At 35.5% G+C, this 17,248-nt stretch overlaps 1 protein-coding gene across 1 annotated transcript in view; it reads left to right on the forward strand.

Moving 5' to 3' along the window:
- The first annotated feature begins 3,274 nt into the window (after positions 1 to 3,274).
- The window catches only part of GRAP2 (GRB2 related adaptor protein 2), a 66,133-nt gene continuing 52,159 nt past the window's right edge, over positions 3,275 to 17,248 (forward strand). The window contains exon 1 of the mRNA XM_034403151.3: positions 3,275 to 3,363. The gene's annotated coding sequence lies outside the window, so the exon portion shown is untranslated. The remainder of the gene's footprint in view (positions 3,364 to 17,248) is intronic.

Here is a 17,248-nt window from a genome sequence, read left to right on the forward strand (position 1 = left end):
AACTGTCACAGAGTCCTTGTACAAAAGTGGCTACATACATGAATGTAATTAATATCTCTAATTTTAATCAGGTAAATAGCAGCTTTGAGAAGAGTGGAAAAAAGGATTAGGATTACAGAAAGGATTAATCTCTTCTCCATTTACAGTATCCATTCACATAGTTGTTATTAGTTCCACGAAGACCCATTGCCAGTCAGAAATAGAAAAATACAAATGCATACAATAGCATTAAAGAAGCAATACAACCTCAACATAAATAAGCATTGATAAAGCCTGTAAATTATTTCATAAAGAGAATTTAAAAACAACAACAACCATGTCACTTGGAAGTTTTCTTCTTTGCCTCTCATCTATTCCAATCTATCAAGAGTGCCCTTTTTCTAAAGAATAAATAATAGTCTAGGTTAGTTGCCTTCAAGTCCTGCTTATGCACTTTCTAGAAATATAACACTGCTCAAGATTACATAGATACTTGATCTTTTTCATGACCAGCTTCTTCCTTTTAAAATCACTAAGAGAACCTTAGTTCTCTAAGAGAAGGCAGACTGGAGAGCAGACAGGCATTGCTTCCCTTTCAGCATGTATTACCCACAAATTCTTTAACACTGTTTTCCCAAGACAAAACTGTAGAACCGCACTGGAACAAACCAAACTTCTACCTAATCCAGCAATTCTTTTCCAAGCTGATCAACCGTATGTCTACAAATACAACCATCTTATCCTGCTTAGGTTTTGTTTTAGCAGTTAATAGTCAATTCTTAACTATTTGCAAAAATAAATAAATAAAAGGGACTTTATTGCAAACAGTTAATAGCTGAATATCAATTGCTAAAAAGTATTTTAATTTGGATAGAATTGGAACTCTGTGTGTGTGTGTGTGTGTGTGTGTGTGTGTATACACACACACATACATTACAAACTATTCTAAAAATACAAGTTCCAAGTATATTAGTAAAGAAAAAGCAGACATTCTGCGAGCTCTGGAACTTAAAATTTTAAAATATTTTTTTTTTATTTTACTAAGCTTTCGTAAGCCATCTGCTGACATTGTCAGAGTATTAAACTACCATTAAAGAGACCTCTGCATTTATATGCCATTAATCAATTTGGCCATAGCCTGGAAGGGCCTATTATGCGTGCAATGGGTAAATTGATTAATGGCATATAAAGGCAGAGATTTCTGTAATGGTAGTTTAATACTCTGAAGATGTCAGCAGATGGCTGACGAAAGCTTAGTAAAAAAATTTTTTAACTTTTTTTAATTATTTTAAAATTTTAAGTTCCGGAGCTCGTAGAATGTCTGTTTCTTTCTTTACACACATACATATGTATACACATATACACATATGTACATGCATACACACACACACAACATATATAATTTCCTCATACATATGTTGTGATTCTGTGTGATTTAAATGCCCTAATTGGCCATAATAATGAAGCACTGATAATCAAATTCCTTTGCTTATTTGCCAAATTTTGGGCAAGTGGATTGTATAAAAAACAGTCAAAAGATCAAAACTTCAACTATGCAGGCTCTTGTTTAGCTATTCTTTATAATATATTACATTTAATAATCTTAAATGGTACAACAGTCCATGATCATTCTAGTAAATTCACATTTACTTGTGAGTAGAAAGCAACTGTGATAGATTATTGTTTAATACAGGTAGTCCTTAAATTACCTGTATTGGGGAATTGGGAGTGGAATTTCTGTTGCTAAGTGATGTGGTTGTAAAGCATGACTACATCCTTAGCAATGGAAATCTCTGCAATCCCAGCAAGTAAAATAGCTGTTGCCAGATAGAGGAGTGAAGGAGTACATGAGCATGCAAGTTGGGAAGGGTATGCAAGGATGCAAGTGGTGCACATGAGGAGCCACACAGGTCAGGGAGAGTGTGCAAGGAAGGGGCATGATGTGGGTCAGGGAGGATGTACAGGGGTGTATAAGAGTTACCACATGGATTGTGTACAGGGATGTGTGAGATGTGCATTTTTCTTGTCAGAAGCTACATGACTGCGAGATGTTGTGAATGTAATTGTCAGCTGGTTACCAGCCACCCAAATTGCTGTCCGATGGCTGGTGGGTATGCAAAAATTCATTGGCTGAATGAATATTTAACCAAGGACTACCTGTACTAGTAACTTTCAAATATCAAATAGTTATCTTTGGGGAAATGTCTTTCCTGTTGGCAATTCTAAGTACCTCTATAAAAAAAATTTTTTTTTTAATAAGAATGGTTTTCTGGTTGTTTTTTATTGGTGCTTGGTTTTTTCCTTTGTTTTTGTTTCTTTTTTTCTTCAGTTTTTTTTTTCTCTATTTCCTATTTTCTCTGTTTTCTCTATTTCCCTCTAGTCATATTCCCTGTCAACTTTGGAATAAAACAATAATGAAAATGCAAATACTAAAATAAAAGTGTCAGAATCATAAAAACAATCAAAATAGCAAGATGAAAACCTCATCTAAAAAGTTTCAGGAAACTGAAAAAAAATATTTTGCTACAAAGCAGATACCACTTAAATCTCTCTGAAGAAAACATTTTACACTTCAGGCTCAAATTACTTTTGGAGAATCAGAGGCAGGATCCAATTGCCTTGACTGCTAACTGGCAATATACTGTTCCCTTTCTTCTTGGGAATAAGGAGCAGTCCTACTATTTAAATAGGATAGCTGAGATTATTTTGAAATCTTTCTGTCTAAAGGTCTTAATCATACTCATGTCAAAAGCACCGAGATGCTTCTGGATTGAAAGGATTAGCTGGTGATATCACCATTGCCCAGGTGGTGCTCACTTGGGGGCTCCTTTCATGTCCCTGGCAGGAGCTGGAGCGAAGGATAAGAGCTCACCCCACCCCACAGCAGCACTGGAGTTTTGAACACAGACTTGCTAACCTCCATCCCAGCATCCTAACCATGTGAGCTACCATGCTCCTTAAGGTCTTAATTTTATTGTGCATCATTGCCTAAGAGGAAATTCTATATAGGAAACCACAGAACATAATGCAATTCTGGGCATAAAGAAATTTCTCAATCACACAAGCCTGCAAAATGACGTATTATTTGAAAAAGAAAGAAAGAAAACCACAAGTTTTAACTAAGCCTCTACTGAACATTTCAGTTTTCAATGTCTTGTGGTTTGCATCTTAATTGTATGACAGGCGGAAGTTTAAGTTGGAGGGGAATATCAGTGATAAAAGCCTCATGAATGATTCTCAAAGTTCAGTTAGTCAAGAGCAAGAAATTTTCTCATGTGTTATGGAACACAACTCCACCATAATTTGACATCTTGAATCCTGTGCATGTGGGATCTAATAAACAGAAACAAATCATAGATTTTACTTGCCTAGATTCTCCTAAAGGTATGTGATCAATATTTGTGTAAAGTCTTTAAAAATAGAAGTAATAGGATTTAAATGAAATACTGCAGTATGGAGAGTCTCTGTTGTTTAGTCAGACAGCCAGTCCTTCTTTCACAATAAGGTTCTGGAAAATATTATTTCAAGATAGAACTGCAGCTCAATTTTTTGGTGATTCTGTCATGCTTGGGTCACCCTTAACTGCCACTGCTATTTCTCTTCTTCCTTTTACTCATCCTCAGCTTTCATAGAGTTTAAAGAAAAGGAGCAATTTTGATTATATAGACTGGGGAATTCTGGGAATTGAAGTCCACAAGTCTTAAAGTTGCCAACATTGGACATTCCCGATCTAGACATTGACTAATGAGGTTACTCTTAACATTGCTAACTCTTATCCAACTCTCTGAAGCTATTTATGAGGTTTATTTGATGTTCAAACTTTATGTCAATGCACTCCATGAGATTTACAATCTCTTAAAAAATACTGTTAGGACAAACCCTAGAAATTCTTGCTGAATTTTTTTCTAATTCTAAAAAGTCAAAGAAGGAAATGCTTTGGTACCATTCTGATTTATGCATTGGTAGTCTCATTATCATGATTCATTAGTTTTAATGAATTCAAGAACATATCATACTTTTATCCTCCTCTACTTTGTTACACATTAGCGGTGAGAACAATTAATACTGTTTCTTTCTGATATATATTTGAAAATAAGTAATATAACACATTCACAGAATAAATAAATAATTGCTCTAAATTCAAACTGCTAGACAGCATTTTGTATTTTGTACTTATACTATATGTTCTGGTATGCTTGAAAATCAACTGTGCATTCCAGGATTGCATTTTACAAGCCAAGAGATAAACCAGACATATTATTGCATAGGTTTTCTTCCTCTTCTGTGGTTCATTTGAAAAATCAAGACATAATTTCTTTCTGCTACTAGTTTTAATGGCTGATCTTTCTCATTATTTCTGCCATGGAAGCACCCAGGTCCTCTCTTAGAAAGAGAATTTTTGGTTCTGCCTCCATTTATATGATATGTGACAATATTATGCATCTTTATATAATCTGAAATAAAGCATCTTTGGGATAATCTAAAATAAAAACAATAGAATAAATGGTTTATATTAAATGGAACAAAGTCATAGAAAACTGACATCTTAGAAGCATGAGAATAGAAACTTACTTAGGCAATTCAAAATTTAAAGTTCGGCACAAAATCATTGAAAGCAGTGATTTGCAGCACACGTATGTTTGAACCAAGTATCTCTTTCTAAAACAATAGTCATGCCTTTTGCAAGGATTCTCCAGGTGAACAAATTTAGGGGCAGTTTGCAAAGCAACCTTGCAAGCTTTATAAATGGCATGACTTCAAGAAAGGTGATACATCATTCACAAGATAAATTAAGTTAGAATGATGAAGTAAACTCATTCAGATCAAGAATAAGCATATGGGACTATGTTTCCTGCTGGGACTCAAAGACCTAGGTTGCCCAGTTTGATCTGTAACATCATGTTCATGAAGGGGGAAATGAGGTTAAGTAGTTGGTGCTTCAAATTCATTATGGAAACATATTCCTGAGTGGCTTCAGATAATTTGCTTAGAATATATGTGCTTTGGGGAATTAGCCCATACTAAGTCTCCAACATGTTTACTATACATACATTCTAGTGTTTAATTAAAAGCTATTTGTTGCATTCAGGTAGGCTATTTAATTTGTTTTTATGAGGAAAAATCTGTAAGCATGTATTTGCTGAATTACTTCTTCCTCTTCCCCCACCCCATCCCCTTTCTTCTTTAGATGGGAACTTAATGTTTTTCACTAATCCAGTCTATAATACTGAATATTTTCACTGGAAATTTTCTTAGGGACAGCTATTATTGGCCAAGAAATTGTCAATCCAATCCTGTGGATCAGTAGGCTATGCCTTGAGCTAGGGACAACACACTTTGTCAACATTTTGTCTTCGTACAGTACTAAAATGTACTTTACTTTGATATAGATTTATTTTTATTGCTTCATTGTTGTTGGCAATTACTCTGAAATCTATTTTACATCCTGCTTTGAAGTAAACTTAAATTTATGCAAAATACAGCAGGCAAGATGATCATATTGCTTGGCTCAACCTGGCTGAAAAACAGTAACTGTGAGAGGGAGCCAAAAAAGCTAATACAATCCTTGGTTGTATAAACAGAGGCATATAAACAAAATCAAGTGAAGTAATAATACTGCTTTCTAAAACTTTAGTAAGGTCATACCTGGAATACTGAATCCAGTTTTGGTCACCACATTACAAAAAAGATGTTGAGACTTTGGAAAAAGTGCAGAGAAGAGCAACTGAAATGATTAAAGGCCTGGAGACTAAAACATATGAAGAACGGTTGCAGGATTTGGGTATGGCTAGTCTAGAGAAAAGAAGGATTATGGGTGACATGATAGCAATATTACAGTATTTGAGGGGCTGCCACAAAAAAAAGGGGGGTCAATTTATTTTCCAAAGCACCAGAGGGCAGAACAAGAAACAATGAATGGAAACTAACCAAGGAGAGATGCAACCTGGAATTAAGGAGAAACTTCCAAAAAGTGAGAACAATTAACTAGGGGAACAACTTGCCTTCAGAAGTTGTGGGTGCTTCATTGCTGAAGGTTTTTAAGAAGAAACTGGATAGCCACATGTCTGAAATGGTATAGGGTTTCCCTGCTTGAACAGGGGACTGGACTAGAAGACCTCCAAGGTCTCTTCCAGATTCTATTCTGTTCTGTTCTGTTCTGTTCTGTTCTGTTCTGTTCTGTTCTATTCCTTTTGTTCCCTTAACAACTTGGTCCCTTTCCCTGAGGGAGATTTTCCTGGCTTTAGCCACCCTGCTTACATGCCTTCACCACTTTTAGGTATGGTGGTTTTGGCCAAGTCTCACACATTCCTTCCTCTGGCATCGCATTAAACAGGAGATGCCACAAAATGGGGCTCACTCATCACCTGCTCAGAGCATTACATGTTTTTCTATGTATTCTTGCCAATAGGTTTGCTGTCTAGTTGGCTTGGAGGTACAATATTTTAGGAAAACAAATCTAACACAGTGAAAGACTGAGGAGATTAATACAAAGGCAAATATTTTAAACAGAAATTTTTGAACAACTTTCCTTCCCTGGGATACCAAATCAGGTAACCAAGATGTGAGCCAAGATCTCTGGAGAAAGGCTGCATATAAATTGAACTAATAATAATAAATAAATAAATCAGTTCCATCCCTCCAGATCTTGGGAGATGTGAAATGCTAGAGTCTTAAGCTTGGCTCATTTTGCTTCAATGTAATTCTCATTTTGGTTAGGTTAAAACAGCAAAGACCTTTAAAGGATTCACAACCCTGACCTGCCCTTATTAGTAGATGATCAACAGCCACATAATTTTGGCTATTTTGACTGCAGTCCTGATGTCTGTCATTTCCTCTGTCAGAGTGGTGATGAGGGACGATGTGAGGTTGACACTTTTAGGTAGGATTCACACCACTTTTCTTAGATCCATGTAAGCTCTTTGGGCCAGGGCAAAGCCTCCTACTAAGAAAAGGGTTAGAGTCATGACTTCTGTTTTGGAGAAGAATGCCACGTCACTCTCACAACCAGAAGATAGTTCCAGTTTAAATCATATTGATGGACTCACATGCGTGGGGGGGCAGGGCAAATGGAGAAGTCAAGCACCCAATGACACAAGCCCACCCACCCACCCTCGCCCAAACTGTAGGCTGGGACATGAGTATGACACTCCTTCCCACATAATAAAATGAAGCCTTTAGGCAAAAATAAATGGATGGAGGCATAGGAAACATTGTAAACCTTTTCACAAGTAAAAACAGGAGAATTTGAGGGCATTGGGTGTTTATAATTCCCAGATTTGTCTGAAATGGTATATGGTCTCCCGCTTCAGCAGGGGGGTTGACTAGAAGACCTCCAAAGTCTGTTCCAGCTCTATTCTGATTGAATTAAAGGAGATTGAAAATTATTTCTAAATATAAATGAAGTACTGTAATACTTCACATTCATACCACCCACATTTATGACGTGTGTTTTAGTCAATCAGAGGCAGTGTAAAAATGGTTCCCAGGGTTGCTCAAACTCCTCAGCTAAAACAAAGCATGTGTGCTCATATTAAAATAAGAGTTACTGTTTAGAAGATCTGTATTTTTACCTGTGACGTGTCCTCTAAAAAAATACCAATCCCAGATCTCCTTGTTCTTAAATAAAAAAGTAGGTGAAAGAGGCAAAGCACAAGAATAATCAGAGAATCAGATGCTAGTAACAGAAAGTAGTACTGCTGATAAAATGTATAAGGCCAAAAATATGAGACCACAGTTTGTGTTGCGAAACTCTAACACAGTGTTTCTCAATCTTGGAAGCTTGAAGATGGGTGGACTTCAATTTCCAGAATCCCCCAGCCAGCGCTGCTGGCTGGGGGATTCTGGGAGTTGAAGTCCACCCATCTTCAAGCTACCAAGGTTGAGAAACACTGCTCTAACAGATCTTTCTGAAAATTTTTCTTTTGAAGTATTGCCTGTGAACCAAATCTACAAATCTAATTTTCAAAAAGAGTAATGAACGTCTCCACTTAACATTTCTTACCTTACTGTAAAACACATTTACACTATTTTATCTCAGCATTTCATCAAGATAGGATTTCTCTCTTTTTTTCCACTCCAAATAATTTACCATAAAATCTGTGTGCATTAGAGAATACAGCAAGCCAGACATGTTTTTCTGTTAAATTTTTCTTTGTTAGGGAAGATCTCTCTCTCTCTCTCTCTCTCTCTCTCTCTCTCTCTCTCTCTCTCTCTCTGTGTGTGTGTGTGTGTGTGTGTGTGTGTGTGTGTGTGTGTGTTTGTATGTTATAAACCAGCAGCTAATAATTTGTAGTGCTTGGTTAGCCTTCGGATTGTTTACATAAATGTACTAATAAGAAAAGAAGTTTCAGACAATTAGTATTCTCCAAAAACTTCTAAAAGAGAACAAGAATAGTTATAAAATCTATCAATTTTATATTTTGAATGGAACCTAGTAACAAAAAAAAATCAATTATAATTGATAACATTATTCAAATCTTTAACAGTTTAAGTAGTTCTGCAGTGTTGCCAATTATCCAGGTGATGGGATCTAGGGGCATTCTCAGGAAGGTACAGAAAATTGAGATAGCATTTGTAAAAGTTGATGGCCTGCCCCCTTTTTAGGTGAGTTGCACATAAGTAGGCCTTTTATTGGATCATCTTAGATGCCCTTTGTAGGCTATCTTCCGACTGGATATATTCAAGAAGAGTTCAGGCAACCATCTGGCTCAGATGTTTTAATTTGAACTTGTGCACTGAGTAGAATGTTAGGCTTGATGGCCTAAATGGCCACTCCCAATTCTGTGATTCTATGATTCTGGAATGTATAAAACTAGATATACAAAGCTTTTAAATGAATTGATTTGCTAATAAAATAGGTAAAGATGCTCTGGCTTGTTTAAATTAGAATTAAAAAGGAAAACAAAATATTGAAAAAACCTCACTTTTAGTAGCACCAAAAATAAAAGCAGTTGCTATTATCTTTGAGGCCATGGCAGAAATTTGTAATAGCTTAATTTCATAGATTTAGAGAATATAATTTTAGAATTAATATATATAATGCATATAATGTATATATGATATATATATTCAGTGCATGATTCATGATTCATGCATTGTAATACAATGAGTTCAGTTATATATGTAGGAGTGAGTTCCTGTTACAAGTTTATATTGGGAAACTCCAAAATGATGCTTGGAGATCTTCTAGGATAGTTTCTATCTTGTGGCTATCATGTGAAATAGGATACTCTAATTAAAACAGCTGTGGTTCAATTTCTTTTGTAGAAAATCATCATTAACAAAACAGAGTCTTTGAAAAATTGTAACCCTGCAGTACTTTTAAATATTTGTAGAGGTGATTGATGATTGTGGTAGCAATTCAGTCATTTTTGAAAGTGTAATTGAAATCAGATTAGAAGGGTGTTATGAGAACTATTTAAAGACAGCAATAGAAATTGTTAATCTCGCAGGATTGTTGAAAAAAGTGCCTTCCTCTGGTACGAAAATCACAGAGCAGCTGTTCTAAAACTAAGAGAACAGATTAGGAGGCAGCCCAAATCCCATTGCTGAGAAAATATAACAGTCTCTGGATCTCAAACACATGTTGTTTGCAAATAGCCTTTAACATTTTATAAAATGCTGTCTTTTCTACACAGTGCAGGATAAAATTAGAATGGGTATCTTTTCTTGCAGTGCCAGCTGTTTTTTCTTCCATGCTTCTTTCTTGACTACTAATAGAAAATTAGTTTGAATGTCAGCTTCCCATAAAATAAATGTGTGTCCTATCTTTTAATCTGTACAAATTATTTGCATGATAAAGGACTATTCTGTTCATATACAATCTAAATAATCTCCCACAAGCCCCAGGGAATATTGTAAGTGCAGAGTACAATATGAATAACACAATCTTTATTACAAATCGTTTCTTGTTTGGGGGGTTATCTATAGTAATTGTTTAGATTACTTGCTCGAAAAATAACAGTGGAAGTCCACATCAGATGCAGGGCCGGATTTAGATGAAAAGAGGCCCTAGGCTATTCCACTTATGAGGCCCTTTCACCTATAGTGAAAGTGTAATTTTAATTTTGCTAACAATTTGAATGTAAGCCCCTCTTGATCTTGAGGCCCCCTCTTGATCTTGAGGCCCTAGGCTGAAGCCTAGTTAGCCTATAGGAAAATCCGGCCCTGATCAGATGTCATACAACTCGGAAAGTTTGTCCTTTATTAGTTATTTTAAAAATGCAGAAGGAGACAGACTGAAACTATTTACTAGTTTCTACCCTCTAATATACTAGGAAGAGAATTAGGAACTTTCCACATCCTTAAGAGAAGATTTAGGAATATCTCCTCCATAAACCAAGATTACAGTGGTTTTTGTGATCTCTTGGATGCGACGTTTCTCAAGAGTTGACAAGCAGGAGAAAGCATAACAATAGAGTGTAGGGTTTTCTCCTTTCCCCATCTGCCAGAATCTTACACACTGCTGATATAATTAATTTTTCTTGGTCTGTACATACAGTAGGCAAATGGGGACAACCTTGTCCATGGAGCAGGGTCAATTTCTGACAGATTGTTAATCTCCTGGGTTAAATCATTTGTCAAAACCATCAGCATTCATAGCAGATGTGTTTTTTTGCCAGCTGGTGATGTTGAGAATGGGGGAAGCAATCAAACTAAAATGATCCACAAATCTCTTTTCTCAGCACACTCTGAATAGGGAATGAGGATTCTGTCCTCCAGAACATTGGCTATTGGGATTGGCAGTGAGAACAGCAAGATCTATACTGTTTAATTTTCTGCTCACAACAAATAGATGGAGAGCACCTTAACTGAGCTGTGGAGCAAATCCCTGTGTCAATTTATATTTTTAATACTAAACTGATTGTAACCAATTCTACACTCTGCAACTGACTAATTAAGTTCAAGATTATTTAAACTGCTCAGCCATATTTGTGAGATAAGGTTGCTGATGAAATAAATAAAAAGACTTTTATACTTTTTCCAATTTTCCAATATTTCAGCTTGCTAACAGGATGAGACAAAACTGACAGCTTGCTGGCACCATGTCCCCATATCTCTGCTTCCCTAGAGTGCTGGATTTGGAGTGGGGTGACCTATGTTGAGTCTATATGTTCTTCTCATTTAATTGTAATCTTGAGTATCCTTAAAAATCTTATTATCTTTAAAAAAAAAAAACATTCAAAGAAATTCCCATGGAAAGCTTTCTTTACCATTCATTCCAAAATATTACTTTAAGTTTATCTGGAACCTTAGTCTGTAACTTTCTAAAATCAAAGTTGTAATCACCCTTTTGCTCTTTATTATAAAGATTTTTTTTTAAAAAAAAGTTCTTAAACTTAAAACTTTCTTTTACTAAGGATTGAACTGAAAATTTATCCAATGGTGGCAAATTTGTCAATCCAGAAAAGCAGTTAATCAGCAATATCTGAAAGTGAGTTGAAAGGGAAGCATGCAAACTCAGTGTCCTGAGTTTGAAAGTCCTGATCACAGTTTGAGCAAGATGACTATTCCCTTATCTCCCTGAGCTCTAAATGCTATCTCGGCCTCAAAAGGAGCAGCTGCTGGAGCATTAGTGGGCAATCTCAAATCCTCTCCTTGTTTCTACTTACTGGCTCTTCAGTCTGCTATGGTTGTCAGCTCCACTTTTCACAGAGCCGTATTCAGTCAGCCATTTTCTTCCTCCAGAGCAGATTCTTTGCATTTACTACACTTATAATGATGTGTGTATATTTTTACATATGTGGCGTTTATACAATCAGAAATAGATTTTTTCAAAAAGTTTTTCTAAAACAATTTACTAATTAAATTAAAAAGTAAAGTCAACTTCCCAACTATCCCTGTTTATTTACAAGATTGGTTGTAGACATTTTAAGACCTTGGCAAATTCATATTGTTTGGCTTATTTTCCAACTTTGTTAGGAAGCTCAAAAAGGCGCCTCTTTCTTTCTTTTTTTTTTCTTCAAGTTTTTGAACTTATGATTTTCAACCCCCGGACATTTCTTTTTCTTTTCTCAGACATTTTTATGCTGTTTACACTATGAAATTATATTTAACCCACAAGCAGGTGTGCTGCCTCACAGAGTGCACGCAACACTCTGACTGCTTTTTTGCTTTTTTATTATGCTTTTCAGAAATCTTTTTCATTTTTCTGCCCAATAAAATTTGTACCCCTAAACTGGTGCCTACTCAGATTTCGTACAGAGCTGGTCCCGTTTCTTTTTATATTTACAGCATTCAGCATTAATCAAGAATTATTTTTCTCATAGTTGTTAGAACACATATGAAGTCCATATAATAGTCATATAGTATATATAAAGTAATCCTTAAAGTCATTTGTTTAGCAACCATTCAAAGTTACAGTGGCATTGAAAGAACTGACTTACAACCAGTCCTTGCACTTAGAACTCTCACAGTATCCCTGCAGTTGTGTGATTAAAATTTAGGTGCTTAGCAGCCATTGTGTATTTACAATGGTTGCAGCGGCCTGGAGTTATTTGATCACTATTTGTTACCTTCCTGCCCTGCTTCCAACAAGCAAAATCAATGTGAGTAGCCAGATTTGCTTAAAGACTGTGTGATTCACTTAACAACTGCAGTGATTTGCTTAACAACTGTGGCAAAAATAGTTGTAAAGTCAGGCATGACTGACTTAGCAACCACATTGCTTTGAACACATTGCATGAAATAAAAAATATCTGAGAGAATAAAAATACCCAGATGTAGATATAAAAATATTATATATCACAACATTCTATGTTCAAGGGAAACTGCGACAGGCTGAAGCAGCCTAAGGCAAATCTAAATTTAACACAAAAATGGCATTGAAGCTTTTCAGAACTACTGTGTCTTTAATTAAAAGTTTGTTGCCTGAATGTCCTGTCTCTTGTATCTTTTTTCTTCCACATATCAATTAATTATCTATAAACTGCCCTTCAAGGATCTCTTTTCATTGATCCTTAATTTTGTATTAGAGTTGACTGAAAAAGTATGAAATATATTTTGTAATACAGTTCAATCTTAATCAGCTTTAGAGTGTTATATAGGATAATTTAATTTATCTAGTTTTCAAAGACAAAAAATTAGTTGATAAGTGAATATAAGTCATTGGATACAAGATGGGTGGCAAATAAATTTCATAAATAAACAAACAAATAATTCATCCAGATAACATTTATGTTTGATTTTTATGACAGTGTTAAATATGTACTTTACAAGAGAATCTTATGAATGCATGTTCGGGGAAGTGTCCCATAGAGCTTACTACTGGTTTACTACATTTGTCTATAATCCTGTGTACCCTTGCTTCATATTGTACTGAAAGTAATTCTAATCAGCAAAATTGAATTTACTTTTGAACAAGCATGCATAAAATTTATGGTGTAATTTCTCATTATTACCAAATGAGAATGAGATTACCAATACATCTTGGAAGTTTCTTCATGTTTGGCTGAATTGTGATCAGTATTTACAAAGATAACTAGAACAGGTTTTTGTCATCATATTTCTGGCACCATACGTTCAGATAATGTGCAGTCCAGGATTTATACTAAGTCTCTACATAGGCAACTATAAATATACAGTAGATAAAAACAATTATATAGATAAGATCTATGGTGGCGCAGTGGTTAGAATGCAGTATTGCTGGCGAACTCTGTCCTCAGCCAGGAGTTCAATCCTGACTGGCTCAAGATTGATTCAGCCTTCCATCCTTCTGGGGTCGGCAAAATGAGGACTTAGATTGTTGGGGGCAAAATGCTGACATTAGTAAACCATTCAAAGTTATTTAAAGCATTATGGAGTGGTATATAAGGCTAAGTGCTATTGCTATTGCTGTAGACTGGAATTCCTTTTGCTAAATACGTTTTGATAAATGCTTGATTACATGTACTGATTTCAAAAAGAATGGAGTAGAAGCATCCTTTCTAAAATTCTCATTTCAGTTTCTAAAAAGAGAACATGACTATAGTTTATGGCAATTCATGCAAATGAATTGGCATCCATACTGTGTGTTCATTTATTTACACTATAGAACCTGTTCTGCAGTGTAATATTTTCCAACATGACTATCATCATGAATTGAAATTCATGCAGATCTATGAATAAAAATGGTTATAGAATATATAAAATAGAGAATACAATTTTACTTTGTTAGGTTTCATTCATAGAACTATAAGTTAAAAATCAAATGCTACATAAAAGACGAAATACATGGTACAAAATAGCAATAGATCAAAAGCAATGGAAGCAATACCACTATATTAAATGCACTAAACTTTCCAAGTCAGAACTTTCTCATTTCCCAAATTCTGTTAAATCCTGGTAATTTTAAATAATTCAACTAAGCCTGATGAGTTTTTATTTAAGAACAATTCCTGACTCCTTAAATAATTCACAATGTTAACAGAATGGAGCTAGCTGCCTTATTAGTGCATTTGCTGGCCACTATCCCATTAGGGTAAAGTTAGCCAAGAGGAGCACAGTGGTTCACTTGATTAGGATGCTGGGATGGATGTTAGCAATCCCACATTTGAGACCTGAATGCAGCCTGAGGCCGAGTGAGCTCTCCTTCACTCCAGCTTCTGCCACGGACATGAAAGGAGCCCTCAACTGGGTGTTCCCCAGGCAATGGTGATGTTACCAGCTAATCCTTTCAACCTGGAATGCCTTGGTGCTTCTGACATGAATGCAGCAGCAGTTAACCAAGATTAGCAAAAAAGAAAGGTTGAGTGAGAAATGATGGTTATAGCAAAAGAAGAGACTTCCTGACAATTTTTCTTTATATATTTATTTTGAGTCTTACTGCTGATGGCAGGGAATGAATTATCACAATGGCAGGTATAGATAAGTTAGGTAGAGTTGTGCTGGCTGTTGGGGAGGCAGATGCAGTCCATGCAAAAATGGCTATGGAGAATAGTGCTCTGGCTCTGCTTAAAGCAGCCAATAGAACCTTGGCAGTTCCAAATCGCTGACTGTCTCATCAGCTAGTTGATGAAGCCGACTAAATGGTTTCCATGGTGAGAATTATGTCAGGAGAAAAGGGAAACTGCTACTATCAAATCAACCAACTTCATATATCTTCTTCTTACTTTTAACAATCTTGATATTTAATACCTTCAAATAATGTTGTAGGACTTGATTTTATTTCTTTTCTTTGTCCCTTCTCACAAAATCTTTCAAAACTTTACAAGTTTCTTTTGTAAATCCAATGTAGGAAAGTTATCCAGGTCACTCTTTTGGTTTATTATTTGTATATCCGTTTTAATTACCAAGACATCAATTTCATTTGTATACCCAGTATAGCATCTTATTCTATATCATTCTTGTGGTCTATCATTTTAAATCCACTTTCAAATAAATCTCAGTGTTATTCTTCTTCCATAACATCTTTTATGTGCAGTTAAAGTTAATTTCTGGGTCCAGGGTTCACAAATATTCCTCAGTACATCCAATTTTAAATATTTTGCTCCATTCTGTATGAGTAAGTCAAGTTTAAGTGTTCGTCTTGTTTATTTGTAGTCTTTAGTTTGTTCTGGTTACCTCTAATGTCCAACCTTCGAAGTCCCATTCTTTAATTTTTTAAAGAATTCAAAACAGCAGCATTTTTCCACAGAAAGCATTTTTATAATTAATTTTAAAATCTTATTTCAAATCCATCTGGATCCCTAGGCTGTTTGTAACTTTCTAAAATCAATGCCTAATGCCCTTTTGCTGTTTATTCCAAAACAAGATTTTTTGAAGTCTTTAAACTTATATTTAAAACTTATTTTGCTACTTATTGAAGGAAGCTCACCAGGTGCTATAAAACTAGTTCCAAAGTTTCCTAACAGCTAAAACCTAAAAAGCAATTAACAAGAAATTTGCGGAAGTGATTAGGAAATGAGGCTCAGCAGACCTTATATCCATATAGGCTGTTAATTTGACTAAAATCCTTCAATTCCCTGTTGCTCAACTCAGGAACTGAAGGGTACAAGTGGGCAATCTCAGTATCTTTCCTTTTTTCTGGATAGACTTTACCAAACAGAATTCAGTCTCTGGCCATCAATCTCGATTGCAATGCCATCCCTGCTCCTTCAAGGACATCTAGTTTGCTAAGAATCCTCACCAGAACTTTCTGAAAGACAGCGTTTAACATTTGTGTGCTCTTTTCTATCCAGGTGTTCTTTCCAGAATAACCAGTAGAAAGGAGCTCTGGAAAACATTTCCCAAAGAGAACTAACAATACATGCTTCTTTCCATGCAGAATGTGCAGGCATCCCTCATCTTTCTGCTGTACTTCTTTTTGTCCCTTATAAAATTATATTGTATTTGAAAACAGTAAATGTTCGTCTGTAGTTACTGGTTAAGTTTGAGAACAATTGTCATGATAAGCTTTATATAACCAGTTATCTAACTATCAAGTATAAATTAAGTATCAAATATAGCAGTGGTGGGTTGCCCCTGGTTCGGACCCGTTCTATAGAACTGGTAGTAAAACCAGTGGGAGGCTCCACCCACCGACCCCCGACATTATCAGGAAGCTTCTGCGCAAAAGCGCATGTGCACGGCCCCGTTGCGAACCAGTAGTATAGGCAAATAAAACTCAACCCTGAAATATAAGAAGAAAAATTAATAAGAGAGAGAGAGAGAGAGAGAGAGAGAGAGAGAGAGAGAGAGAGAGAGAGAGAATAAATTCCAAGTTAAAATAATGATAATTACAAGATAGTGTTGCAAAATTTTCAGACTGAGGACTAAGGTGTTGAAATTGAATTTGGTAATCGCAAACCAATTTATATTAGAAAAATGAATCAGGCATACATTTGCTGAGTTCCAAACTTTCTCTTAAAATTGACAAAGAGATCTTAATCCTTATTACAGATAGTTCACTGTTTTATTTGCATTGAGCAAGTTATTTCTTGGGTGAAGGAGGGTGGGTACAGCTGGCCATTTCATCTGTGATTTTTGTCTCAACATTATTAATTTGATGATTCAGGATGTCCTATATAGTATTGTATAAACATTAAGCTTTATAACAGTTATCACACAAATGTATGGATTGTTTGTTTTATCTATTGTGTACAAAAAGTCCCTCTTTATCTTTATAATATTTATTTGTTTTTCATTGGTAAAAAAATAAAAGGCAGAGTCCTAATAGTCTTTGTCAGAACTTGGAAAGTTAAGAAGGGTTGGATTCAGTTGGTATTTAAATGGGAGATGTCCAAAATTAACTCCTCCTTGGAGGACATTTTCCCTTGAACTAAGTTTCTTGGCCAGGTTATTAATCTCCAAG

Source organism: Pantherophis guttatus, chromosome 7, assembly GCF_059756535.1.
Source record: "Pantherophis guttatus breed Tessera chromosome 7, ASM5975653v1, whole genome shotgun sequence".
NCBI classification, from domain to species: Eukaryota; Metazoa; Chordata; class Lepidosauria; order Squamata; family Colubridae; genus Pantherophis; species Pantherophis guttatus.